Below are 27,018 nucleotides of genomic sequence, written 5' to 3'. Positions count from 1 at the left end.
TTTTTCCCTTAGACTTTAGACTTTAGTCTAGATGTAGACATACTGCGCGGAAACAGGTCCTTCGGCCCGCCGTGTCCCCGGTGACCAGCGATCATCACACTACGGACAATTTACAATTTTCCCAAGCCAATTAGTCTAAAAAGTTGTTGGCTTTGGATTGTGGGAGGAAACCGGAGCGCCCAGAGAAAACCCATGCAGGTCACGGGGAGAACGTACAAACTCCTTACGTAATCGGGATCGGGATCGTGTCTGAGGGTCGTGGTGTTAAAGGCAACTTTGTCTCAATGCGATTAGTGTGAACGGGTGATTGATGGTCAGGGTGGACCTGGTGGGCCGAAAGGCCTGTTTCCATGCTATATCTCTAAAACAAATTCTGAGGAAGGATGTGCTGTCATTGGAGAGGATCCAGAGGAGGTTTACAAGAATGATCCCAGGGTTGATTAGGTTAACGTATGATGAGCGTTTGACGGCTCTGGGCTTGTACTCGCTGGAGTTTGAGGAGGATGAGGAGGGACCTAATTGAAACTTACCGAATAATGAAAGGCCTGGATAGAGTGGAATGGGAGAGGATGTTTCCACTAGTGGGAGAGTCGAGGACCAAACGGCACAGCTTTAGGCTAAAAGGATGTACCTTTAGAATGAAGATGTGTTTTTTTAGCAAGAGGGTGGTGAATCTGTGGACTTCATTGCCACAGACGGCAGTGGAGGCCAAGTCATTGGGTATTTTTAAAGCGGAGATTGATAGGTTCTTGATTAGTAAGGGGGGCGGGAGATTGCAACCTTCACGTGGTCCGCCCTGTTTCGATGAATGCAATCAACCTGGCGTGCAAAATCAAATAGGATCAAATAGAACAAGTTGTCCTACAACTTTAGGCTGTGCACGCCATACGCATGAAGAAGAAGAAGAAGATTAGTAAGGGCATCAAAGGTTACAGGGAGAATGCAGGAGAATGGTGTTGAAAGGGAAAAATAGATCATCCATGATTGAATGGCGGATCCGATACGATGGGCCGAATGGCCTAACTCTGCTCCAGACTCTGTCTTCAGTTCTATTAGGGTTCGACTTTACAAAAATGCACCTGGAGGGGATTAAAGACACAACAGAAATCACCCAGAGTAGGGGAATCGAGATCCAGAGGACATAGGTTTAAGGTGAGAGGGGAAAGATTTAATAGGAACCTGAGGGCCAATGTTTTTACACCAATGGTAGTGAGTGTATGGAACGAGCTGCCGGAGGAGGTAGTTGAGGCAGCTACTATCGCAACGTTTAAGAAACAATTAGACAGGTACATGGATAGGATAGGTTTAGAGGGATATGGGTCAAACGCAGGCAGGTGGGACTAGTGTAGATGGGGCATGTTGGTTGGCATGCGCAAGTTGGTATGAAGGGCCTGTTTCCATGCTGCATGACATATAAATGCTGGCCATTTTCTCATATAGCCTATTTACTAAACGTATCTTTCTCTCATTTTTTTTCTAGATCTTATTCAATATGTTATCCAAAGAGATCTTCTCACAGCCAACAGACGGACTGCATGCAACAAAATAAAAATACGAATGGGAGAGGTAGGGCAATTCTGTCTTAGTTGTCTTTTCCTAGTTGACATTAGCATTTTCCTCTAAGCAATGCAGTTGATTAATGACTGAATCAAAACGCGGGCCCACGAGGCTGTCCTGCAGTTAGTGTTGTGTTGTCCTTCATTGTTACATCTGTTTTTATCCTGACCCTCTGAGTGCGGGGTGCTAAATACTTTGGTTATCTTGTATTTGCACAGACAATCCCTCGAACATTTGGGGTTAAGAAGGACCCGTTGATACTTTGTGCTAAACTCACATTTAGTTTAGTTTAGAGATACAGCCTGGAAACAGTCTCTTCGGCCCATCGAGTCCACGCTGACCGTCGATCACCCCAACAATAATTCTATGTTATTCCACTTCTGCATCCTAGACACCGAGGGAAATTTACGCAGACGGTTAACCTACAAACCTGTGTGTCTTTGGAGCGTGGAAGGAATCCAGAACTCCTGGAGAAAACCCACGTGGTCACGGGGCGAATGTACAAACTCTGTACAGACAGCACTCGCAGTCAGGATTGAACTCGGAGCTCTGGCGCTGTAATGCAGCAACTCTACCGCTGCGCCACAGTGCCACCACGTGGATCAGGATTATTTTGAATTTGCGCAGTCAATCCCAGGAATATTACAGATTTATTATTTCCCTACATGGATTTTGAAGGATAGTTCACAATAGAGTCACAGTGTCATACAGCGTGGAAGCAGGCCCTTCTGCCCACATGCCCCATCTACACCTCTCCATGCTGACTATCAGCCCTTGTCTATCTAAATGAACGTATCTTATCTCTCAGAATACTCTCCAGTAACTTTCCCACCACAGATTTCAGGCTCACTGGCCTGTACTTCCCAGGATTTTCCCTACAGCCCTTCTTGAATTGCAGGGAAAAAAAATGGCAATCCTTTATACTGACACTAAGCGTCAGTGCTAAGGCAGGTCGGACTGACAGGGACTACTTAATGCTTGGAATATTGCCAGGAGATTTCCCTCCTCTGCAGCTTCCTCAGCCGAACAAGGGCGATAGATTGATTCCAACATATTATCAAGATTCAAGAGTGTTTTATAGTCATGTGTCCCAGATAGAACAATGAAATTCTTACTTGCAGCAGCACAACAGAATATGTAAACATAGTATTCTGTAAACAATATATAAAATGAAAGAAAGTTCAGCATATGTATGCATATATAGAGATATATGTAGTTCAGAGCTTATTTGGAGGTTGCAGTGTTTAACAGCTTGATGGCTGTAGGGAAGAAACTGCTTCTAAACTTGGACATTAGTTTTCAGGCTCCTGTACCTTCTTCCCATTGGCAGGAATGAAATGACAGCGTGGCCAGGGTGGTGCGAGTCTATGATGTTGCTGGCTGTCTTTTTGAGGCAGAGACTTCAGTAGATCCCTTCGATGGTGGGGAGGTCAGTACCCATGATGGACTGGGCAGTGTGCAGTCAATGATAACTTAACTTGTAACAAGAGCGGGGGATCGTTAAACATTGATCAAGTTTGCAGAGGAAATATTCCGGTCACATATGGAAGTTTACGTCTAAAACCTGATTGAGAAGGTTCTTGTAGATATGGAAACGGGGTCTGGGGTGTGGAGTTCAACATCAAGCGTAATGTTAGGAGAAATCCTTTGGGAACTGGATGTGACTGATCTTTCAGCAGAATGATTTAAGGTTGTTTGCCTCTGAACATTTCAGGTGGATTTGTAAACTAGTTCAGGATGAACAGAGCACAGTTCAAACTGAAGCATGAAAGCTGGGACATTTGGAGGTGGCGTTGGAAATAAATTGATCACGCAACAGGAAGGCATTACATTGTGTAACATCTGTGAAGGAACTGCAGTTGACGGTTTAGACAAACGGACACAAAGTGCTGGAGTAACTCAGCGGGTCAGGCAGCATTTCTGAAGAACACCGTCAAGGTGACACTTCGGGTTGAGACCTTTCTTTAGGGGTGGCACAGTGGCAGAGTTACAGTGCCAGAGACATGGGTTCGATCCTGACTACGGGTGCTGTTTGTACGGAGTGTGTACGTTCTCCCTGTGACCACGTGGGTTTTCTCCAGGTGCTCTGTTTTCCTCCCACACTCCAAAGACGTACAGGTTAATTGGTTTCGGTAAAACAAAATTGTAAAACTGTCCCTAGTGTGTCGACTAGTGCTAGTGCTTGATCGAAGTTCAAGCGGACTCGGTGGGCCAAAGGGCCTGTTTCGCCCTGTATGTCTAAAGTCTAAGTGAAGTCCAAAGTTCAGACTGTGTGAAGAGATGTCAGAAGCTATTTTTTAATCAGTTGAGCCTTCCCTAGGCTGTGGGAGCAGGAGTTTGTTATTCGGCCCATTAGATCTGCTGTATCCTTCAGTAAGGGTATGTTTGATTGATTGATTGCTTGATTGATTACTTGATCAATTGTAGGTCAGCAGGGAAACAGACCCTTCAGCTCACCGAGTCCACAGCCGACCATCGATCACCCATTCACACTAACCCTATGTCATCCCACTTCCCCATCCACTCCCTCCACACTAGGGGCAATTTACCTTGCGCCAATTGGCCTCCAAACACACACATCTTTGGGATGTGGCAGGAAACTGAAGTGGCTGGAGGAAACCCACGCGGTCATGCAAACTCTACACAGGCAGCAGCCGAGGTCAGGATCGAACCCGTGTCTCTGGTGCTGCGAGGCAGCGGCTCCACCAGCTGCACCACTGTGTCGGCCCTAGTTATTGTGTTTGACCCTGTGTGATGTGGTCACACTGCAGCAGTGGCTAAACATCGCACCCCGGTTCTGGAGTGCTTGAGATGCAATGAATGTCTCTGTTGTGCCAATTAAGCTGCTGGCAAGGCTAGCACCAGGGCCAATAGCACCAACATGGATTAGCTGGTAGACTGTCAATAATGATCTCCTCACATATCTCCTTGAGTGGGGCAGAAGAGAGACGGGAGGGAGTGAAGATCTCCACAGGTTAGGGTTCTCAAGGAAGGGCTACAAGTGTGAGCAGTGGAGTTTTGTGTGCTGGGACACTCTGGCTATCTCCGTGCAGCAGTCGCTGGAAAGCAGCAGTCTCCTCATCGTGAATGGGGAATGATTAACACACCACTTCTGTACCATCTGCTACCCAGATGGGATCCTCTGCTTCATGGGTTCTCTCATTTACCACAGATTGATAGGAAGAGGTGGAGAGAGAGAGAGAGAGAGAGGGAGAGAGAGAGCAAGAGAGAGAGAAAGAGATAGGAAGAGAGAAATAGATACAAAGAGAGAAATAGAGAGAGGAAGAGAGAGGGAGGGAGAAAAAGAAATAGACTGCAGGGAAAGAAAGGAAGAGAGAGAAACGGATAGAGAGGGAGGAAAGAGAGAGAAAAAGTTAGAAGAGGAGGGGAGATGGGAGAAACAGAGAAAGAGAGGGATAAAGTAGCGGGAAATGAGAGAGAGAGGGAGAGGGAAAAGAGAAATAGAGATATAGAGAGAGGAAAGGGGAGAAAAAGAGAGAAATAGATAGGAGGAGAAAGAAAGGGGAAGGGAGAGGGAGGGAGAAATAAAGATAAATAGAGAGAGAGAGGGACAGAGACGGAGGGAGAAAGAAATAAAGAGAGAGTGTGACGGAGAGGAGATGGAGAAAGAAAGAGTGAGAGGGAAAAATAGCGAGTGGAAATGAAGGAGGAGAAAGAAAAGAGAGGATTAGAGCGAGAGAGAAAGTGAAGAATGAGAAAAAGGGAAGGAAGATCAGAGAGTGAGATGGAGAAACAGAGAGAAAGGGGGAGGATAAGGAATGAAGGAGAGAGATAAAGAGAGAGAAAAATATGGAAAGAAAGAGAGAAAAAGAGAAAGACGGAGGAATAGAAGAAGAGAAGAGTCCCTATGCCTCCATGTCTCCAGCAACCTAAACAGGGCCGTTCACACTGAGACAGAGATCAGCAAATCACATAGAAAAGTATTTACGCTCTTAGACATCTGACGAGCTGCAACATGCCCACTAGGAAAGAATTCTGATGGAATGTATCCCAGGATGTAGTGGCAACTGCTCTGCTCCTGACCGGCTGGAGATGCAGAGAGCGATGAACACATCCCTGACCATCCAGACTCCTCACTTCCTTCTATCCAGCACATGTGCTGAGGCTCTATAACAGGGGGCAGCAACCTACGGCCCACGGGCCGAATATGGCCCGTAACCCGAAATCATTCGGCCCTCAGACATCCGTCATCTCCAGTACCTCCCGGGTCTGAGGCCCTGGTGCCCAGGCGCGGTGACGCAAGGATGCAAGGAGGCCTGCGCTGGCGGCCGCAATGGTGGAGCCGCCGAGCGCCGAGCTTTGGCTGTATCGCATCCTGCGCAAAGCCGCCGGCACGGCCGCGCACCTTATAACCATATAACCATATAACAATTACAGCACGGAAACAGGCCATCTCGGCCCTTCTAGTCCGTGCCGAACACTTATTTTTCTTCTGTGTCTGGGCTTCACTGTCGGGATCAGGGGTTGTCAATAGGCTGTGGATGAGTGAGTGCGAGTATGAGCCAGAGCCAAGGCAATGGTCCATAGGTGCGCCATGCTCGTGAGCGCCCGTAACTAGGGGCCAGTGCTCCGGGTGGCGTCCTCGTAGAGGCGGGATCCATGTGTACACGTGATAGATGTGACCCGCCATCCGCTCACATTCAAGGGATATGGGAATCAAGGGATATGGGGGAAAAAGCCGGAACGGGGTCCTGATTTTGGATGATCAGCCATGATCATATTGAATGGCGGCGTTGAATGGCCTACTCCTACTCCTGCACCTATTGTCTATGTCAGGCTGGAGTGTGCCAGAGGCAGTGAGCAGTGGCTGACTGACTGAGTCTCGTACTGAGACCAGAGATGAGGCTACAAAGGAAAGGAAAATATGAGCACACGGAATTACTAATGACGAATGTCTGGGTAACTGAAGCACTGGGCAGATTTCCTCTCTAACGGAGAACTGCTTCCACAGCTCGGAAGCATGACTGATCTCTTTATTTACGTATGCACTGAATTTGAGGGTCTGGCCTCAGGCTTGATGGTTTGATCTCTGTGCATGTGCAGCGAATTTAAAGCCTGGCGTGGGCATTTGTTTTTGCTCCCTGGGACAGATCTAACTGCTCGCTTCTCTCCACACCCCTATTTGTATTGATGTGAAGCCTTCGGCTTAATCTGTGCGTTGCAGCCATGTCACATCTGCCTGCAACCCTCATTACACATGGCCCGGGAGTAGTTTCAGTTATTTCCATGCCAATCTTTGCTTTCACCTCCGAGGTGCCATGTCAAGAATGATGTTCTTGTAACTCAGAGGCTTAGTTCAAACGAGCCTTCCTTTCACAACAACAACATCCCGGCATCCACAACATTAGGCCGGCACGGTGGTGCAGAGGTAGACTTGCCGCCTTACCGTGCCAGAGACCCGGGTTCGATCCTGACCACGGGTGCTGTCTGCATGGAGTTTGCACGTTCTCCCCGTGACTGAGTTGAGGAGGAAGCCGCTGGAGATGTGGGACGTGAGGAGTAAGGGGCGGTAGGAGGGTGAACCAGGGCAATGCCTTCAGCGCCTTCAAGCTCGGCTGCAGGAGCCCCCCCCCCCCCCCCTTGGGACACAAAGATGGCCGACGAGGAGAGGGACGTCGGTTCGCGGGCCGATCCGGTCGAAGGTGACGGAGGGAGGCCTGACAGGAGCCTGGGGCCAACCTGGATTGGAAACCGCTCCAGTAGACCAAGTGCGCGGACAGATCGGAATTTGGACTTTGGAAATGGCGCCAAAACATGGCGGCACCCACATGTGTAAATGTGCCAAAAGAATTTCACTGTGCAGTTGCACAAAAAAAGCTCCATTGAACTGATCGCTTCTGCTTGTACATATCCCCCAATTCCTTGCAATTCCATGAGCCTATCTAAAAGCCTCTTAAACGCCACTGTTGTATTTGCCTCCACCACCACCCTGGCAATGAGTTCCAGGCACTCACCACCTTCCATGTAAAAAATTTCCCCCGCCATCTTCTTTAAACTTTTCCCCTCTCTTCTTAAAGCCATGCCATCCAGTCTTTGATATTTCCACCCTGGGAGAAAAGCACCCTATCTATGTCTCTCCTAATTTTATAGACGTTTACCAGATCTCTGCTCAACCTCCACTATTCTGGAGAAAACAATCCAAGATTCTGTGTCTGGTAAACCTCCTCTGCATCCTCTTCAAAGCCGCCACAATATTTCTGTAATGGGGCAAACAGAACTGCACTCAATACTCCAAATGCGGCCTAAACAATGTCTGCATCATGACTTCCTGTCTCTTATACTCAATGCCCTGACCAATGAAGGCAAGTATACCATATGCCTCCTTCACCACTCTAAGCTTTCTCAGATATGCTCATCTGCGCATTTGTGTGTGTGTGTGTCTCTCTCTGTATCAGATAACATGGACATGACTGGTGGCTGGTTTGCATTAGCAAGTCTTACAGACTAGACTCAGGATGTATGAGGCTGAATACACAGCCAAGTGTAAAGGCTTGGGACTCAGGCTTGGGAATACAGATGCAGAAGAAATTAAAAGATTTGAACGTCACAAGTTCTTGATTTATTCTTTTGGATATGAGACACAGTCAGAAGGGTCCCTTCTTCAAACAGTGTCCAAACCCGAAACGTCACCAATCCATGTTCTCCAGCAGTCTGAAGATGTATCCAGACCCAAAATATCACCTTTCCATGATCCCCCACAGTCTGAAAAAGGATCCCGACCCAAATTGTCACCCATCCAAGTTCTCCCGCAGTCTGAACAAGGGTCACGACCACAACCGTCACCTCTCCACATTCTCGAGACTGAAGAATGGTCCTGGCCCAAAACATCACCTATCCATGTTCTCCAGAGATGCTGCCTGACCCATTGAGTTACTCCAGCACTTGTGTCCCTTTGTGTAAACCAGCATCTGCAGTTCCTTGTTTCTTCACTACAATCTGTAGTCACATCACAATTATGTTTGGTTAGACAGACACAGGCCGTTCATCTTTTTTATAGTAGGGTAACCAAAACTGAACCCAACACTCCAAACCTACATTGATTCTTCTTGACATGAAAGGGTGATTAACAGCCGACCTGTTAACTCACCTGCACGTCATTGGGATGTGGGAGGAAATCCGAGTCTACTTTATCCTGGGGAGAATGAACAAGTTCAGTGAGACAGCAATCACGGTCAGGGTTGACCGATGAGGGTGGAATCGCATTGAAACCAACTGAATAATGATCGAGTGGATGTGCAGGGGACGTTTCTCCTGGTGCGAGAGTCTAGGACCAGAGGGCACAGCCTCAGAATAAAAGGACATACCATTACAATGGAGATGAGGAGGAATTTCTTCAGTCAGAGGGTGGTGAATCTGTGGAATTCATTGCCACAGACGGCGGTGGAAGCCAAAGCATTGGGTATTTTTTAAAGCGAAGATTGCCAGGTTCTTGATTAGTAAGGGGGTCAAAGGTTATGGGGAGAAGGCAGGAGAATGTGGTTGAGAAGCAAAGGTAGATCAGTCATGATTGAATGGCAGAGCAGCCTCAATGGGCCGAATGGCCTAATTCTGCTCCTATGTTTTATGGTATTATGGCCTTAGGAACCCGAATCCTTATAGCTACATGTATGCAATGAATTCAAATGAATTTAGTCAGTAAATTTCAAATGAATCCACTGACTAAATTAATTTGAATTCACTCAATGAATTCAGTGAGTGAGTGAATGCATCTGAACGGAGTGAAATCATAGCCTTAGAGCTATGGTGACCTATTACAATGTCACTGTGATGCTGAATAAAACTTTGGCACCATAGAAAGGCATGTTTCCAGGCTGCCTGACTCTTTTCTCTTACAATCGTAGGGCCACACAGCATGGAAACAGGCCCTTCGGCCAGTTTAACTTGGCATTATGTTCAACCGAAGGGTCCATTCCTGTGCTGTACTGCTCTTTTTTTTCTTTTTTCTTTTTTAATTTATTTTTATTAGAAGTGCAGTAAATTACAATAATACACATCACATATATCTCATTACATTTGTTGTACCACTTCGTTTTTCGAGCTTTAAAAAAGGTAGAAATAAAAGAAGTAAGGAAAGTGAGCAAGAGTTGTGAAGGTGCAGGAAAGTGTTGGGAAAAGAAAGCCCTTTAGGGAAGAAATTAGAGAAGGAAGTAAAGAAAGGAAATAGACCCTAGAAAGAAAAGAAAAAAAAGGAGAAACAATCGCTCTATTATAACGCAAAACTCCGCAAAAAAGGATATACCAACCGTGTTTATTTTTTACCCCCCGTTACCAGATCCTGGTACCATTAATTTTTTTAATTACTATTGCACCTTATGCTTGTAATAGTTCCATAAATGCAGACCACGTCTTTTGGAAGTGGTCTGCTTTGCGTGCTAGGAGGAGTCTCATCTCTTCCAGGTGTAATGTTTCGAACATGTTTGAAACTCAAATTTTTATTGTTGGTATTAGAGCGTTTTTCCAGAATTTGAGTATAAGCTTTTTTCCCCATTATTAGCCTGTAATTAAGTAAGTTCTTTTGAAACACGTTTAGTTCGGGGTTACCTTCCGATATTCCAAAAATGATCCATTCTGCTTTTGGTACAAGTTTTATTTTAATTAATTTTGTGAAGATTTCAAATATTTCGTTCCAGAATTTTTGGATATTTATAAAAAAAAAACAAAAGAGTGCGCTATGGTAGCTTCTTGTGACTGACATTTATCACAAATGGGTGAGACATTGGGGAAAAGTTTATTTATTTTAGTTTTTGAATAATATAGTCTATGTAATGTTTTGAATTGAATTAGAGTATGTCGTACGTTGATCGAGCATTTATGCACATATAGTAAGTGTTTATCCCAGCTCTCTTTTGAAATTTTTATAGCTAGTTCTTGTTCCCAGTCTCTTCTAATACCATCGGTTGTAGGTATTTCTATATTTAAAATAATGTTGTATAAGTATGATATTAGATTTGCTGATTCAGCCTTTGTCTTCATGGCTTCATCTAATAAGTCTGGGGGCATGTTATGATAGTCTTTTGTGTATTTTTTCAGATAGTCACGGATTTGAAGATATTTAAAATATTGATTATTTTTCAAATTATATTTCAGTTGTAATTGTTGAAATGATAATAATTTTCCCAATTCATACAAGTCTCCGAGCATTTTGATTCCCATTCTTTCCCATTGTGTAATTGATTTATCTATAATTGAAGGTTTAAACGACGGATTATTGACTATTGGCATTAAAAGAGATAGATTTCTTAATTTTAGATTCTGTTTTATTTGTTTCCAAGTTCTAATTGTGCTATGTATCATTGGATTTTTATTGTAATTTTTGTTATTCAGATTCATTGGTGAGAGGAGAGTCGCTCCTGTATTACACGGAGAGCAGTCCTCTCTCTCCATTACAATCCAGTCCACCTGCTGGGCAGAGTTGTCCAGCAGGTGAATCATATTTTTAATATTTACTGCCCAATTATAGTACATAAAGTTAGGGAGCGCTAGACCACCCATCTCTTTTGGTTTACTAAGGTGTGCTCTTTGTATTCTGTGGGATTTGTAATCCCATATAAAATTTGTAATGTCTGAGTCTAGTTTTTTGAAAAACTTTTTTGGAAGATATATAGGTATTGATTGAAATAAATATAGGATTTGTGGTAAAAAGATCATTTTTTATAGCATTTATTCGACCTATTAAAGACATCGGGAGCGTTTTCCAGAATTTGATTAGATTATTTAGTTTCTTAAGTAAGGGACTATAATTGGTATTAAACATAGCGTGATAGTTTCTAGTAATTTCAATTACTAGAAGCTGTACTGTTCTACGTTCTATATTCTCCTAATCTCAGTCTCCTGGTTTTTTTTTTTATTGACTGACTTAAATCTTGAATCTTCTGGAAGATCTTAGAGTCATAGAGTGTGGACACGGGCCCTTCGGCCCAAACTTGCCCACACCGGCCAACAATGCCCCATCTGCACGAGTCCCACCTGCCTGCATTTGGCCCATATCCCGCTAAACCAATCCTATCCATGTACCTGTCTAAATGTTTCTTAAACGTTGAGATACTACCTGCCTCAACTACCCCCTCCAGCAGCTCGTTCCATACACCCCCCACCCCCCCCCCACCACCCTCTGCGTGAAAAAGTTACCCCTCAGGTTCCTATTAAATCTTTGCCCCCTCGTCTCTGGTTCTCGATTCCCCTACCTTGGGCAAGAGACTCTGTGTGTCTACCCAATCTATTCCTCTCCTGATCATGTACTGTAAACCTCTAATGGTTTACCCCTCATCCTCCTACGCTCCAAAGAATAGAGTCCTAGACTGCTTAACCTCTCCAATAGCTCAGGCCCTTAAGTCCTGGCAACATCCTCATAAATCTTCTAGGTACCCTTTCCAGCTTGACAACATCTTCCCCATAGCATGGTGACCAGAACTGAAGACAATAACACAACACAACTCTTGCTCCTGTCGGCAGCCATAGTTGACGGTAGATTGTGTAGACTCTGCGATATCACGCACACCGATACACAGTAGAACAAATAGAAAATCAAGATAAAGTGATCATACAATGCGGGCCGACTGTAATATATCTTTAAGCAAAGTAATGATGCTTTCTTTGTATCTATTGTGCATGCCTGTATCATAATCCCGATTGGATATCTGAGTCTAGGGGTGCGCTGTTTTGTAGCTATAACAGACACATAGTCTACTGGGTTGAAGTCTCAACTTGCAAGAAACTTAAGAATGCATGCTAAATGTGCTTCAATACTTTATGTTTGTACGTTAGTTTTACTTCAGAGATGCAGTGCAGAAACAAGCCGTGCGGCCCACCGAATCTGGGCCGAGCAGCGATCAACCCGTACACTAACACTATCCTACATACTAGGGGCGATTTTACAACTTACCAAAGCCAATTAACCTACAAACCTTACAAATCTGTGTCATCAGAACAGGATTCTGCCCATTGAGTCTGCTCTGCCATTCAATCATTCCCTTGCAACCCCATTCTCCTGCCATCTCCCTATAGCTCTGCCACCCGTACTAATCAAGAATCTGTCAATCTTCGCTTTAGCTACACCCAATAACGTGGCCTCCACAGTCCTCTATGGCAATGAATTCCACAGATTCACCACCCACTGACCAAAGAAGTTCCTTACTTACTTAGACTTAGTTCCTCCCACACTGTTGAGTGCATTGGGCAGCAAGTTACTGCCATTCTGTTGGATTATGTGCGACGTCTTCCCCCTCGATAGGTTAGCGTCCCGGGCTTCCAAATCCTTCTGGAATGTTCGCCTCCATGTGAGTTTTGGTCGGCCTCTTCTCCTTCTTCCGTCAGGTTGCCATGTCATTGCTATCTTACGTGCACGTTCTGGTGACATTCTGAATACATGTCCTGCAAATTTCATCCTGCGTCCCTCTATGTCCTGTCTGAGAGGCTTTGTTGCAGTTTCCCGGTAGATCTCCTCATTTGCGATGTGGTCTCTGGATCTTCCTCAAGCCGCGTTGTTGGAATGCATCCAATTTATTTTTCATCTTCACATTGATTTTCCATTCACTGGCATAGAGGGCTGTAGGGAGGACTATGGAAGAGCTTGACTTTTAGCATCTTGGATATCTCGCCACTAGACCATATTGGCTGCATGCGGCTGAAGACTGATGCAGCTGTACCAATTTGGGAGTCGATGTCGACCTCTGCATCTCCATCTGCTGTGAACATGCTGCCAAGATAGGTAAATTCCTAGGGAAACAAAAATGCTGGAGAAACTCAGCGGGTGAGGCAGCAACTATGGAGAGAAGAAATAGGTAATGTTTCGGGTCGAGACCCTTCTTCAGACTTTCTCTCAAATAAGAAATTCCTCCTGAATTCATCCTCATCTCCTTTCTAAAGGTAAGTCCTTTTATTCTCATAGCTGTGCCCTCTGGTTCTCGTTTCTCTCACTAGTCGAAACATCCTCTCCACATCCACTCTATCCAGGCCTTTTATTATTCGATAAGTTTCAATGAGGTCCCCCCTCATCCATGTAAACTCCAGCGAGTACAAGCTCGGGATCATTCTCTTAAATCTCCACTGGACTGTCTCCAGCACCAGCACCAGCACATCCTTCCTCAGATTTAGTTTTAGAGATACAGCATGGAAACAAGCCCTTCAGCCCACCAGGTCCACGCTAACCTTTGACCACTCAATTGCACCAGTCACATTTAGACAAATTGTAACACCACTTCCCTCGGGATACCAAGGCGGCACGGTGGCGCAGCTGTAGAGTTGCTGCTTACAGCGCCAGAGAACTGGGTTCGATCCTGACTACGGGTGCTGTCTGCAAGGAGTTTGTACGTTCTCCCGGAGACCTGCGTGGATTTTCTCCAGGTGCTCGGGTTTCTTCCCACTCTCCAAAGACGTACAGGTTTGTTGGCTAATTGGCTTGGTAAAACTGTAAATTGTCCCTAGTGTTTGGGATAGTGCCAGTGGACAGAGATCACTGGTTGGCACGGACTTGGTGGGCCGAGAGGCCGGTTTCCGCGCTGTATCTCTAAACTAAACTAAGCTATGAACTTCTATGGACTGTGTCCTTGGTTGGACTAAGGTCTTTGGTTTTTGCCTGTTATGGTTTCCTTGTATTATGTTTTTATTTTATTAAATATTTTTGAATGTTATATATTATGTATGTATTGCGTACAGTATATGGGCTTTTTAAGCTGCAGCAAGTTAGAGTTTCGTTGTTCTGTTGTCAGTACATATGCCACTTAAACACTCTTGACTTGACTGAGGCAGGTATTAACATTTTTTTTAAGAAAGGCAAAAAAAAAAGCAAGATCTATTGTCCTCTGATACATTCCGGTTCCCGGATAGTTCCTGGAATATTCCATTGTGAGCGTTCTTTTCAACTTGCGGAAATATGTGTTCAACTATTGCCTTGATTGCTTGTTATTCGTTTGACCACAAAAGGAATTGCCTTGTGAGAGAGTTGGTTAATGGGAGTTGAAACCAGATCTTGAGATAGATATCACAGGCTATGTTGAGTATAGAAACATAGACATAGAAATTAGGTGCAGGAGTAGGCCATTCGGCCCTTCGAGCCTGCACCGCCATTCAATATGATCATGGGAGCAGGGAGGTTCTACTGCAGTTGTACGGGGTCTTGGTGAGACCACACCTGGAGTATTGTGTACAGTTTTGGTCTCCTAATCTGAGGAAAGACATTCTTGCCATAGAGGGTGTGCAGAGAAGGTTCACCAGACTGATTCCTGGGATGGCAGGACTTTCCTCTGAATAAAGACCGGATAGACTCGGCTTGTACTCGCTAGAATTTAGAAGATTGAGGGGGGATCTTATAGAAACGTACAAAATTCTTGAGGACAGGCTAAATGCAGGAAGACTGTTTCCGATGTTGGGGAAGTCCCGAACAAGGGGTCACAGTTTAAGGATAATAATAATAATAATACATTTTATTTATGGGCGCCTTTCAAGAGTCTCAAGGACACCGTACAAAAATTTAGCAGGTAGAGGAAAAACATGTAAGGGGAATGAAATAAATAGTAGAGACATGACTAGTACACAAAGTAAAGACAGAATACAATTCAAAACACAATATGAGGCAATTAATGCACAGATGAAAAGGGAGGGGGACGTGGGGCTAAGGATAGGCAGAGGTGAAGAGATGGGTCTTGAGGCGGGACTGGAAGATGGTGAGGGACACGGAATTGTGGATCAGTTGGGGGAGGGAGTTCCAGAGCCTGGGAGCTGCCCTGGAGAAAGCTCTGTCCCCAAAACTGCGGAGGTTGGACTTGTGGATGGAGAGGAGACCGGCTGATGTGGATCTGAGGGATCGTGAGGGTTGGTAGGGGGAGAGGAGGTCAGTGAGATATGGGGGGGCCAGATGGTGGAGGGCTTTGTAGGTGAGGATCAGGATTTTGTAGTTGATCCAGTGGGAGATGGGAAGCCAGTGAAGTTGTTTGAGGACTGGAGTGATGTGATGCCAGGATTTGGTGTGGGAGATGAGTCGGGCGGCTGCGTTCTGGACCAGTTGGAGTCGGTTGATGTAGGTGGAGCTGATGCCAAGGAGAAGTGAGTTGCAGTAGTCCAGTCGGGAGGAGATGAAGGCATGGATGAGTCTTTCAGCAGCGGGAGGTGTGAGAGAGGATCTGAGTTTGGCGATGTTGCGGAGATGAAAGAAGGAGGTTTTAATGACATGGCGGATGTGAGGCTCAAGGGAGAGGGTGGAATCAAAGATCACGCCAAGGTTGCGGGCCTTGGGAGATGGGGAGACAGTGGTGCCGTCGATGGTGAGAGTGGGGTTATTGATTTTGCTGAGTGTGGCTTTGGAGCCTAATTTTGCTGAGTGTGGCTTTGGAGCCTAGGGGGAAGGGGGAATAAGGGAGAAGGAGGATAAGGGGGAAGTCTTTTAGGACCGAGATGAGAAAAACCTTTCACACACAGAGTGGTGAATCTGTGGAATTCTCTGCCACAGAAGGTAGTTGAGGCCAGTTCATTGGCTATATTTAAGAGGGAGTTAGATGTGGCCCTTGTGGCTAAAGTGATCAGGGGGTATCGAGAGAAGGCAGGTACGGGATACTGAGTTGGATGATCAGCCATGATCAAGTTGAATGGCGGTGCAGGCTCGAAGGGCCGAATGGCCTACTCCTGCACCTATTTTCTATGTTTCTATGTAAATTCTTTGCACTCTGTTACCTTACTCGAAACGTCGCCCATCCTTTTTTCTCCAGAGATGCTGCCGGACCCACTGAGTTACTCCAGCACTTTGAGTCTATCTTTGGTATAGGACAGCTTCTGCAGTTTCTTGTTTCTACTGTATGTTCGTGTTATGTGTACTGCACTGTTAGAGGGATATTTCAAACAGCCTAAACAGAGAGTGTAGGAAGGAACTGCAGATGCTGGTTTACACCGAAGGTAGAAAATAGAAGATAGAGTAGTGAAATGGCCTGGATAGGGGAGAGGTAGAGAGGATGTTTCCACTAGTGGGAGAGTCTAGGACCAGAGACCATAGCCTCAGAATAAATGGACGTACCTTTAGAAAGGAGATGAGGAGGAATTTCTTTAGAGGGTGGTGAATCAGTGGAATTCATTGCCATAGAAGACCCTGGAGGCCAAGTCAACAGATTTTTAAGGCGGAGATTGACAGATTCTTGATTAGTACGGATGTCAGGGGTTACAGGAAGAAGGCAGGAGAATTAGGTTGGTAGGGAAAGATAGATCAACCATGATTGAATAGCAGAGTAGGCGTGATGGGCCGAATGGCCTAATTCTGCTCCTGGAACATGAATTTACAACACAAAATGCTGGAGTGACTCAGCGGGTCAGGCAGCATCTCTGGAGAAAAGGAATAGGTAACGTTTCGGCTCGCGACTCTTCTTCGGACAGAGTCTGAAGAAGCTTTCTGACCCAAAATGTTACCTATTCCTCTCCAGAGATGCTGCCTGACCTGCTGAGTCACTCCAGCATTTTGTGTCTATCTTCGACCGAAACGGAGTTGAAGCTGGTGTTTATGAGCCAGGCTGTTGCTGGAAGTTGCGGCTTCCCATCTAACAGACCCATCTCCAATTACGAGGACTTTATTTTCTCTCTCTCTCTCTCTCTCCTCTTTTAATGGCCATCTTATCCGATCATTCGATATCCTGTCAGTCAACCTCGGTGCTTATTGGCATTTGCCCTGGTCTTCGTATTTTTTGGGAGGCAGCCAGCAACGGGAAACACGATCTTCCCACATTTTCTTTGAATTTTATGATCCAGGCGATACAACTAATTGGCCTCCATGGCAACCGTTCATGCAGAAAAACAAACCAGAGTTTGGAGAGAGAGGTGGGGAGGGGGGGAGGCAGAGATCGAGAGTGCTTATACTCTGACCTTGTAGCACTGTCCTGAACCACATGAGTGTCACAGGCTCATGAATGGATTAAACTTTATTATCATATCTGACATGTCACAGTGAAATTTTTTGTTTTTCATACGATGCAAATCAAAGAGTCGCTACAATGATATAGAGCGCCGACAAACTTACAAAGTGTTCAATGTAGTCCCCAATGGCCCTCTTCCGTCTTGGTGCCCCACCCGCGCAGGGTCCCTATTCATTCATTCCCCAACACACGCCAGGCCCCTTATCGTCTTCGGTGCCCCCCTTCCCACCGGGTCTCTCTTTGTTCTCTCGGCGGCGCGTCCTGGACCCACCGCTGGCACTCACGCGTGGCCCGTTCCTCCTTCGGCCTGCCCCAGTGGGGAAGGGGAAGGGGGGGGGGGGGGGGGGGGGGGGGGAGAGGTGAGGCTTTATGGTAAACTTATCCTTGCTGCTTGGTGAAGTATTCTATCCTGTGCAAGACCAGCACCACATATACACGCACACTGATACTTGACTACAGCTGCAGCCGGCTATTTAAACACATGAATCACGGAGCGCCCTCACTCTCTAATGAATTTGGCCCTTAATGGCTTCATAATTCTTTATGAAGCCATTAGGGTGGGGTGGGGTGGGGGGCAGAAGTTTTGTAGTTTTTTGCACATTCTGCAGGCATTGCCACTTTTCATTTCACGGCACATCTCCTATGCGTATGTGACAAATAAACTTGACTTGACTTGAAGGGGTTAACATCCGATATATCCACACATTTGTGTAATGAACCTCTCGGAACAAAGGTGCTTATTTTTGCACAGAAACCCTTTGTTACTTCTTTGTGAAGCAACCCCACTTCATGCTTAGAAACCCCAAGTAATTTGCGGAAATGAGAGTGATTTAAACGAAACAAAATTGACCGTCTGATTGTGAGGGGGCGGTCTTTTAATTACAATTATTTCCCAGGATGATGAACAAGATCCATTTGCAGGTCATCTCGAACTGCTGGCTTGACAGAGTCCTTTATCATTTCGAGTGGCTTCTGTAGCATGTTTGGTCAGTGCAGACGGGATAAACAGATTAGCATGGTTGGTCCTAACATGGTTGGTCCTTAGAGATACAGCGCGGAAACAGGCCCTTCGGCCCACCGACCGACCGACCAGCGATCAGTCGTAGTATTTGAGGTGGCACAGTGGCACAGAATTAGTGTACTCTGGTTAGTGGTCGGTGCAGGCTTGATGGGCCGAAGGGCCCTCGCCCACTGTATCTCTAAAACATCAGATTGAAATTTGACTCCTATTTACAGAAGACCAGCTTTGATACATATCGCAACAAGCTGGACAGAAATGGGACAGAGGGAAGGTTGAGATGTAGCAGGTCACTGGAAAACCAGTGTTGCGTAACTCTGTGTGAAGTCAGGATGAGAGCGTCAACAAGCACTAGCTAGCCCCTCTCTCGAATCTCCCAGCCCCTCAGTGCGTGAGTGAGAGGCGGTGAATTGAAAGTGAGAAGTCCACCTGTGGCGGATATTGCCTGTTGAAAAAAGATGATGCAGAGACTGATAAGCAAGATTTACTTTTAATACTTTTAATATTAAAAGGCCCAGTAAATGAGCAGACTTGCCAGCTTTGTTATTGTAGATGTTTATCGCCCTCAGCTCACATTCATGGACGTGTCAGCCAGTGACTAACAAGAGATTGGACGGGGGGGGGGGGATTAAATTGTAGGCACCAGAGACCGATGTGGAACTTGAAAAGGAAATGAAGGCTTTGCATTGCTGTGGGATTGGATAAAGAAAGGCTGTTGGATTGAAGACTCCGCTGACCGCAGAGGAGATGAAAGAGCCCACAGGGACGAGGTGCTCACTGTTCATTGTCTCTGATCTTCACTCATCTGCTTCTCCACCAGTAACAGGAGCTGAATATTAACAGGACAGGACTCTGGTTCACACGCACCACTATGTTCCGGGAGTGAGTCTTTAAAAAAAACGCTCCAGTGTCCCCAGCTTTGCGCGGCAGAGAAGAATCACACGCAAACACACTCCCTCGTCCCATTGTAGCTCTGCTCAGCGGGCAGTGCTTTTTCATCGTCTCTGAGTTAGAACTTTGTGGGTTCACATCCCACTCCGGGTACTGAACCCACAACCCAGCCCCGCTCTGAGAGAATGGCTCCATAATTGTAGCTTGCTGTGTATGTGTATGTGCCTGTGTTTATGTGTGTGTGTGTGTGTGTGTGTGTGTTTTTGTGTGTGTTTATGTATGTATGTATTCTGTGTGTGTGTGTTTATGTATGTTTGTATTCTGTGTGTTTGTATTAGGTATCTATGTATATGTGTTTATGTATGTATGTGTGCGTTTATTTGTGTGTGTGTGTTTATGTAAGTATGCACGTGTTTGTTTATGTATGTGTGTATCTGTGTGTGTGTATCTGTGTGTGTGTGTGTGTGTCCCTTGAAGTAAGTTATATCAGTGCACCCTCTACCCCTACCCTAGGGGTGTGTGTGCTTGGTCATGAGGTACTGAAGGTGGGGTATGTTGAAGGCCAGGGGGCATTGCTGGCCGTGGGGAGCCGAGGGGGAGGAGACAAGCCCGCAGCAAGGCTGCAGACGTGTGTGAGCTGACGCGGGGGGCGGGGGGACATACGTTGCAGGGCAATGGTGATAATATGCAAGGTCAATGACCTGAAGAGTTAATCCTCATCCGTTTCTCCCAGTTGCCACCAGACCCGCTGAGCCTTTGCATTGTTTTCTATGAGCAACATTGACATCGCTTTGATTATCCACCGTGCAATTTGTACATTTGTCTCCCACTCTTTTGAATTCGGCAGAACTTGAAATCAATGAAATAGTTGCCCTCACAGGAGGGTGTGATGGCTGTGTGTGCCTCCGCCTCTGCTCCTGCCGATCTGTCTGCTAACACCTGCAAAGGCCCAGAGTATTCAGCTGGATTCCACCAAACTCATCACATTGCTCATTCCTGCAAGGGATTATGCACTCTTTGTGCATATGGGTATACAAGAGAGAGAGAGAGTGTGTGTGTGTGTGTCTGTTAGTGTGTGTGTGGCTGAGTCTGTTTGTATGTGAGTCTTTATGTGTGTGTGTGTGTGCCTGAGTCTGTTTGTATGTGTGGGTGTTATTTATGTTGTCTGTGTCTGTATGTATGTATGTAAGTATGTATATGTGTGTGCGTGTCTGAAAGAATGCATGTATCTGTGTCCATATATCTGGTCTATGTGCATATATATATATATATGTAATTGTGTGTGTGTGTATATATATGTATGTGCCTATGTGTATGTATGTATATGTACATGTCTGTGTACATGTATGTATATGCATATTCTGTGAAAGCGTGTGTGTGTGTGTATGTCCGTCTATGTGCATATGTGTGTCTGTATAAATGTGTGTATGTATGTGCGTATGTCTGTATCTGTGCATGTATATGTCAGTGTGTGTATATGTGTACGTGTGTGTGTTTATTTTCTCTCTGCTGCAGAGGATGTCACTTTGAACTGCTTGCTTCATATCTGTGGATTAAGGAGAATACACTTGTGCTTCTTGAGGATAAAGGAACATTTTCACCCCCCATCGTGAAATCGGCTTTTTGACTCAAATACCCTGTTTTGGTATTCAGTTAGTGGGGGTGGGGGCAGCCAGGCCTTTTGCCTTTGTCTCCGTGAATGCTGGCGGCCTCCTTTCTTCTCAAATGTGGCAGTAATCTCGAGCTGTGCTGCGATCTGCCCCAGGGCCTGGCTGATGTTGGGCCTCTGGCTACAGCTTTGGACGGGATACTGAACCAATCTCTCTCTCTCTTGTCGGTCTGATTTTATTAGATGTACTGCCACTCAGCTACAGGCTTAGTAGCGCAGGGGTTGTGTTAATGTGTTAGTGACCCCGAGACCTGGAGCTCTGAGTTCAAATCCCCTTCATGACAATTGGGGACATTTAAATTTGGCAAATTAACTACATTTGGACTGTAAAATTATAATCAGCTCTAGTGGGCATGAAACTGCTAGATGGTTGTTATAAAATAATTTCATTCCCCTATAATCAGTCTGAAGGAGGGTCATGCCCCTCGACATACATGTTCATAAGTTGTAGTAGCTGAATTGGGCCATTCGGCCTACTTCAAGTCTACTCCGCCATTCAATCATGGCTGATCTATCTCTCCCTCTCAACCCCATTCTCCTGCCTTCTCCCCATAACCCCCGACACCTGTACAAATCAAGAATCTATCAATCTCCACCTGACAAATATCCATTGACAGCCTCCACAGCCTTCTGTTGCAATGAATTCACCACCCTCTGATTAAAAAAACGCCACAATCTCCTTTCTAAAGGTACATCCTTTTATTCTGAGGCTGTGCCCTCTGGTCCTGGACTCGTCCACTAGTGGAAACCTCACCTGATGAAATGTCACCTGTCCATGTTCTCCAGAGATGCAGCTAGACCCGCTAAGTTTACTCCAGCATGTTGTGTCTTTTAGGGTTTAGAGAAACAGCGTGGAAATGGGCCCTTTAGCCCACCGAGTCCACGCCCACCATCGATTACCAATTCACTACTTCTATGGTGTCCCACTTTCTATGGTGTCCTACACACTCGAGGCAATTTACAGAAGTCAATTAACGTACAAACTTACACGTCTTTGGAATGTGGTGGGAAACTGGAGCACCCGGAGAAAACCCACGCGGTCACAGGGAGAGCGTATAAACTCCATGCAGACAGCAGCCAAGGTCAGGATTGAACCTGGGTCTCCGGCGCTGTGAGGCAGCAACTCTACCGCTGCACCACTCTGCCACCCTGGAGGTAGTCTCTAACTATAATGGTGTAAAGCTAAAGGGACGGGAAATACAGCGAACAGCAGTGACTTGGATACCCTGCGTTTCAGGATTTGCAGAATAATGTCTTACACAGCAAGCAGGGCCCCACTAGTATACAGCAGTGAACTGTGGGTCTTGTGTTTGTCCTCGGGCACAGGCAGCCGAAGCAGACGTAAATATTGTCAACAATTTCATAATGTGCTTCAAAAGATTTTCACTGCTATTGCCCTGCAGGTGAATGCTTTATTAAATATGCTGTTGGGGGGGGGAAGAGTCACCGGGCCTGCTGTGAAATGCATGTGACATGACAAGCAGGCACAGTTGGAGAGTGGCTGCCTCACAGCTCCAGGGACCCGGGTTCGATACTGACCTCAGGTGCTTTCTGTGTGGAGTTTACACGTTGTCCCTGTGACTGCGTGGGTTTTCTCCAGGGGCTCCAGTTTCCTCCCACATCCCAAAGACGTGCGTGTTTGTCGGTTAATTTGCCCACTGTAAATTTCCCCCTAGTGTGTAGGGAGTGGATGGGAAAGTGGGATAACATTGAGCTAGTGTGAACGGGTGGTCAATGGTCCGCATGGGCTCGATGGGCCGAAGGGCCTGTTTCCATGCTGTGTCACTGAACAAAACTGAGCTGAATTAACCTGTGGAATGGGGTCAGTCAGTTTGGAGAAATCAAGGGCAAAGAATTACTTTTCAATCGTAAAGACACCCCGCTCTTCTCCACACTGGACCACCTTAGTTCATTTCCTTTCCCAGGTTTTTTGTTTTTATTCAAATTTTTTGCATCTGACCAGGCCAACATTTATTGCCCATTTCATATTAGCCAATTAACCTGCCAGCCCACTCTCAATGCTTTTAGTTTAGTTTAGAGATACAGCGTAGAATCTTTGGCCCACCGAGTCCACGCTGACCAGTGATCACCCCATACTCCAGCACTATTCTACAAATTAGGGGCAATTTACAAAGGTTACCAAAGCCAATTAACCTACAAACCTGTGCGTCTTTGGAGCGTGGGAGGAAACCGAAGCACCTGGAGAAAACCCATGCAGGTCACGGGGAGAGCATACAAACTCCGCGCAGACAGCACCCGTAGTCAGGATCGAACCTGGGTCTCTGGTGCTGAAAGGCAGCAACTCTACCGCTGAACCACTGTGCCGCCAATTCATTATTTTAATTAATTAAAATAATTTAAATTAATTTCATTAATTCTGCAAAATACGTGTGGAATTTGGGTGAAAATGAGATGCCCTTCAGGGTTGAATAACCCGCCAACACTGAGATGGGCAAAAAGACGGTTGTGGAGGCCAAGTCATTGGGTATTTTTAAGGCAGAGATTAACAGGTTCTTGATTAGTAAGTGTGTCAGGGGTTATGGGGAGAAGGCAGGTGAATGTGGTTGAGAGGGAAAGATAGATTAGCCATTATTGAATGGCAGAGTAGATGCAATGGGCCAAATAGCCTAATTCTGCTCCTATGACATCTGAACTTATAAAATAACTATTTTTGGTCTTTGGCCAATGTGGGAGGAAACTGAAACATCTGGAGAAAACCCACATGGTCACAGGGAGAACGTTCAAACTCCATACAGACAGCACCTGTGGCCAGGATCGAACCTGGGCATCGGGAGCTGTGAGGCACCAGCTCTACCGCTGCGCCACCGTGCCGCCCTTATATTCCATATTCTAATCACCTTCAGGAAAGTTGTAGCCGGGCTTTGTTCAGGAATGGGTTGGGATGGTTTGGGAGAAGTTTAATACGGATGAAGATAGAACATTGATCAGTACAGCACAGGAACAGGCCCTTCGGCCCACAATGTCTGTGCTGAACGTGATGCCAGATAAAGTCTTCTGCCTGCACATGATCTATAATCCATGTAGCTGTCTAAAATGGGCCTTTAACAGCCAAGATAAGACTATTATTAAGAATTTTGAAACTTAAAGGGCCCAAGTTGGCACCAGAAATGTAGCGAATCTTTGTACTGCCTGGGTAAAGTCTACTATTCTTACACTAGAAACATAGAAAGTAGTGAAGGAGTAGGCCATTCGGCCCTTCTGGCCGGCACCGCTATTCAATATGATCCGCCATTCAATATGATCATGGCTGATCATCCAAAATGTTTTCTCCCCCATATCCCGCGATTCCATTAGCAAAGAAATTAATTTATAACAACTGTCTAGCAGTTTCATGCCCACTAGACCTGATCATAAGTTTACAGTATAAATATAGATAATTAGCCAAATTTAAATGTCCCCAATTGTCATGAAGGGGAATTGAACTCAGAGCTCCAGGTTTCTGGGGTCACTAACACATTGACACAGCCCCTGCGCTACTTAGCCTGTAACTACAATCATTGCACTTTTGTACTTATCTACGATTGTGTTTACCTATAGTATGGTTTTACGGGTCGTATGCAAAAGAAAGTATTTCACCGTGCCTCGGTACATGTGACAATAAAGTATCATTGAATTATTGAATCATTAAAAGCCTCTTCGACGCCACTAAACAAGGGCAAATAGAGTCCCAGTGATGAAACTGCTGCTCGCCTTGTTACTTAAAAAGGAATCGTGCCTTCAGGCCAAGTTAGGGATCAGTCAGCTTCAAGAGAGCTGCACTTATAATGCGTTTGGCTGGCGGGGAATCAGAGGGAGGGAGGGGAGGAAAAGAGAGGGGAGGGGAGAGAGTGAGCGAGAAAGAGAAGGGTGGAGGGAAGAGGGAGAGAACGTGGGGAGAGAGGGGGAGAGACAGAGGTAGAGACAAGGGAGAGAGTAAGAGAGAAAGAGAGAAATTGAAAGAGAAAGAGAGAGAGAGTGTGCCAAGAGAGAGAGAGAGTGTGCCGAGAGAGAGAGAGAGAGAACATGTGGGTGGGACTGAGGCTTTGGTTGGACATATTACTGAGGGGCGGGCATTGGTTTGACAGCTGGGAAGGGACTGCAGCCCCTGGCTGTCCGGGACAGTACGATCCAGCTTGCGAGGAGTGTGCTGTGTGTGTGGTGGAGAGAGAGAGAGGCAGAACCCGCCCGCTCACTGTGTGTGACTGCTGCACAGATCTATTCTGTGCTGGGAGGAGACGAGCCCTGATCGGAGCCCAGCCGGACGACACAGCCATGGAGGCGGCTGCGAATGGTGAGCGACCCTGCACGTCTGGCTGGCTGGAGAGGGGAGGAGAGGGAGGGAGGGGGAGGTGAGGGAGGAGGGGAGAAACAACTTGCAAAAATAACTTCGTTGCAACCAGTTACCGTTTTTAATCCTTTGCAATAGGAGGGGGAGGAGGAGGAGGTGGGGGAAAAAATCAATGCAGCGCTCTTTGAGGAAAGTGGATTAAATCGTCCTTGGGGCTCATGTCAGGGTTTAGCAGAGACAAGTGGGGATTTCTGATGCCTTTTACTCTCTGCTTTCTCCCCGTCTCCGGATTTGCACTTAAGTCATGGGGAAAGAAAGGTGGCAGGCCCAGGAGGGATGTGATAGGTGGCTGAGTGATCAGCTCAGGCCATGCTTTGTGTTGTTGTGTCTCTCACACACTCATCCATCTCCCCTTCTCTCACTCTCTCCCTCTCTCGCACACTCTCACTCCCCTCTCTCTTCCCCCTCTCTCTTCCCCCCCCCCCTCTCGCTCCCCCCCCCCCTCCCTCCCCCCCCCCTCTTCCCCCCCACCCTCTCTTCCCTCTCCCCCCCACCTCTCCCTTCCCCCTCTCTCTTCTCCCCCTCTCTCTCCCCCCCTCTCTCTCCCCCCCTCTCTCTCCCCCCCCTCTCTCCTCCCCCCCCCTCTCTCTCCCCCCCCCCTCTCTCCCCCCCCCTCTCTCTCCCCCCCCCCCTCTCTCTCCCCCCCCCTCTCTCCCCCCCCCCTCTCTCCCCCCCCCCCCCCTCTCTCCCCCCCCCTCTCTCTCCCCCCCCCTCCCTCTCTCCCCCCCCCTCCTCTCTCCCCCCCCCCTCCTCTCTCCCCCCCCCCTCCTCTCTCCCCCCCTCTCTCTCCCCCCCTCTCTCTCCCCCCCCCTCTCTCTCCTCCCCCCCCTCTCTCTCCCCCCCCCTCTCTCTCCCCCCCCCTCTCCTCCCTCCCCCCCCTCTCTCCCCTCTCTCTCAACCCCATCACCTCCTCCCCTCTTCACCCCCCTCCGTCCCCTCCTTCACCCCCTCTCTCCCCCCCCCATCTCTCCCCCCCTCTCTCCCCCCTATCTCTTCCCCCCTATCCTCTTCCTCCTCTTCTCTCTCTCTGCCCCTTCCCTTCTCTCGCTCCCTCTCTCCCTCTCCTCCACTCATTCCCTCCCTCTCTCTATCCTGTGACTTTATCCTGTGTGCTGTTTCAGTAGAGTGGCTTTGATAACAATCCAGCCTGCCCCCCCCCCAGCTCAGAGAGCCTGATTGTAGAATTAGTTAGGTTAGAATAATTAGTTCAAGTTCTAACCATTGCAGTGCACCCAGAGTTTAACCCTGCGAGGGATGTGTATATTTTAGTGCAGAAACTATTCACAGTTTTTTTTCCATTATCCTGGCAAACCCGTAACTGTGGACAGTGGAAAAACACTGGGAGGTTTTGTGGCTGTGAATGAAGGTGAAACATTCTCTCGTGTATGAAGGAATCGGTGTAAAGATCGCATGCATCCTGACATATCACTGGGCTCGCATTCTGGATGTTCAGATCCAACCACAGACCTGGGGAATTTAACTCCAGCTAATTAAATAAATCTGGATAAAACGGCAGTGTCCTGATATGGTGATTTCTGAAGTTACGGCTTTGCTCACTAAGGATAGGGTAGAAGTCTTTAACGTTCTGGCCTATAAAATGGTTGACTGGTGTGCGAAGTGGACAACC

At 46.7% G+C, this 27,018-nt stretch overlaps 1 protein-coding gene across 3 annotated transcripts in view; it reads left to right on the top strand.

The window, feature by feature from the left end:
• The window catches only part of lzts2 (leucine zipper tumor suppressor 2), a 129,636-nt gene that overhangs the window by 47,875 nt on the left and 54,743 nt on the right, over positions 1-27,018 (top strand). For 2 of the 3 annotated variants that reach the window (XM_033034022.1, XM_033034021.1), the window contains exon 2: positions 1,481-1,566. The gene's annotated coding sequence lies outside the window, so the exon portion shown is untranslated. Of the gene's footprint in view, positions 1-1,480; positions 1,567-25,053; positions 25,335-27,018 lie in introns of those variants that run through there. The other variant, XM_033034023.1, reaches the window with a different exon arrangement.

Source organism: Amblyraja radiata, chromosome 15, assembly GCF_010909765.2.
Source record: "Amblyraja radiata isolate CabotCenter1 chromosome 15, sAmbRad1.1.pri, whole genome shotgun sequence".
In the NCBI taxonomy this organism is placed as follows: domain Eukaryota; kingdom Metazoa; phylum Chordata; class Chondrichthyes; order Rajiformes; family Rajidae; genus Amblyraja; species Amblyraja radiata.
Note: the sequence above shows the minus strand (reverse complement) of the source record. Positions and strands in the feature narration are given on the sequence as shown.